We start from the raw sequence: 2,522 nt of genomic DNA on the forward strand, positions 1-2,522 counted from the left end.
ACAAGTGTAGTTTATTTTTGGACATGGAGGCGAGGCTTAGTGAGTTAGAAGTCTGTTTCCGCACCATGACAGATCAGTCGTTAGCTAACTGTAGCTAACCCCCCCTCGGTAGTCGGCGCGGGCTGGCCTGAGCCTGAGTTAGCCTCTGGTAGCCGTCCCCCGGCATCTCCTGGGCAGCCAGGCCATAGTGCCTGGGTGACCGTGCGAGGACGAGGAAGAGACAGTCGTAATCTTTCCAAGGCGTCGGACCGCCACCAGCCTGTTAGCGTTTCTAACAGATTTCCCCCACTCAGCAACACACCCGCTGAGAAACCAACTCTGATTATCGGCAGCTCTATTTTGAGAAACGTGAAGTTAGCGAAGCCGGCAGCCATAGTTAAGTGCATCCCGGGGGCTAGAGCGGGCGACGTTGAGTCTTCTCTGAAACTGTTGGCTAAGGATAAACGTAAATACAGCAAGATTGTTATCCACGTTGGCGTTAATGACTCCCGGTTACGGCAATCGGAGGTTACGAACATTAATGTTGAATCGGTGTGTACATACGCGAAGTCAATGTCGGACACCGTAGTTTTCTCTGGACCACTGCCAAATCTCACCAGCGATGACATGTATAGCCGCATGTCGTCATTTCGCCGCTGGCTATCGAGGTGGTGTCCAGATAACGATGTGGGCTTTGTGGATCACTGGCAATCTTTGTGGGGAAGACCTGGTCTGATTCGGAGAGACGGCATTCATCCCACTTTGGACGGAGCAGCTCTCATTTCTGGAAATCTTGACAGGTTTATTAGTGGACCTAATCCTTGACAATCCATAGGACCAGGAGGCAGAGTCCCAGTATAACACACTTCTCTGCTCCTTTATTCCAGGTGTTACCTAGTAAAAACCCCATAGTGACGGTGTCTGCCCCCCGACCATTGAAATTATTTAAATCAAAGGTAGACAGTAGAGGAGCTGTGCATGAAAACCTCATAACAATAAAACCACAAGTGCAATAGTGCAAAAGAATAGGATAATTAAATGTGGACTCTTAAACATCAGATCTCTCTCTTCTAAAGGTGTACTAGTAAATGAATTAATATCAGATTCTAATATTGATTTATTTTGTCTTACTGAAACCTGGCTGGGTGATGGAGAATATGTTAGTCTAAATGAATCCACCCGCCCCAGTCATGTTAATACTCACATTCCTCGAGGCACAGGCAGAGGAGGTGGAGTTGCAGCCATCTTCGATTCTAGTCTACTAATCAGCTCTTGTTCTTCGTCTTTCACACCCAAGTTGGAAATCAATGCAACCAGTTCTATTTGTTATAGTGTAGCCTACCGAGCACCTGGTCCATACTCTGAATTCTTATCCGAATTTGCAGAGTTTCTGTCAAACTTAGTGCTAAAAACGGACAAAGTTATTATTGTAGGGGATTTTAATATTCATGTGGACGATGAGAATGATAGCCTTAGTACTGCGTTTATCTCTCTTTTAGATTCTATTGGCTTCTCTCAAAGTGTTCATAAACCGACTCACCTTTTTAACCACACCCTCGATCTTGTTTTGGTGTATGGTGTTGAAATTGAACGTTTAATAGTGTTCCCACAGAATCCCTTTCTATCTGACCATTGTTTGATAACTTTTGAGTTTATACTGCTGAACTACACGCCATTAGGCAAAACCTTCTATACAAGATGTCTATCTGATAGTGCTGTAGCTAAATTTAAGGATGCGATTCCGTTAGCATTTAACTCATTACCAAGTCCCAAAGTAACGGAGGACTCCTATGCTATCCCTCCCAAATCGATCATTTTGTTGATAGTGCAGCAGGCTCGCTACGAATGACTCTCGACTCCGTTGCCCCTCTAAAAAAGAAGATAATGAAACAATGACGTTTAGCTCCATGGTATAACACTGAAACTCGCAAATTAAAGCAAATATCACGGAAACTTGAGAAGATCTGTCGCTCCACCAAACTGGAAAATTCTCGTTTAATCTGGCAAGATAGTCTTAAAACGTATAGGAAGGCCCTCCGTAATGCCAGAACAGCGTATTACTCGTCATTAATAGAGGAAAATAGGAACAACCCCAGGTTTCTTTTCAGCACTGTAGCCAGGCTAACGGATGGTCACAGCTCTACTGAGCCAAGTATTCCCATAGCTCTTAGTAGTAACGACTTTATGAGGTTCTTCAATGATAAAATTATAACTATTAGAAGCAAAATTCACCAAGACCTGCCTTTAACTGGCACTGACTTATCTCTAAACTTAGGAACCTTAGAAACAGCTGTAAAACCAGATACATGTTTAGACTGCTTTGCTTGACTTGATCTTTATCAATTTAATTCAATTATTTCTTCATCTAAGCCATCAACCTGCCTCTTGGATCCCATCACGACTAGGCTACTTAAAGAAGTTTTACCATTAGTCAACACTTCGCTACTGGATATAACCAATTTGTATTTATTAACAGGCTATGTACCACAGCACTTTAAAGTTGCTGTAATTAAACCTCTTCTGAAAAAGCCAAACCTTGATCC

The 2,522-nt window shown here is 43.2% G+C and overlaps 1 long non-coding RNA gene across 1 annotated transcript in view; it reads right to left on the minus strand.

Moving 5' to 3' along the window:
* LOC117950538 overlaps positions 1–2,522 on the minus strand; it is a 24,933-nt gene that overhangs the window by 3,881 nt on the left and 18,530 nt on the right. The gene's annotated exons all lie outside the window — the stretch shown is intronic.

Source organism: Etheostoma cragini, chromosome 9 (assembly GCF_013103735.1).
Source record: "Etheostoma cragini isolate CJK2018 chromosome 9, CSU_Ecrag_1.0, whole genome shotgun sequence".
NCBI lineage: Eukaryota > Metazoa > Chordata > Actinopteri > Perciformes > Percidae > Etheostoma > Etheostoma cragini.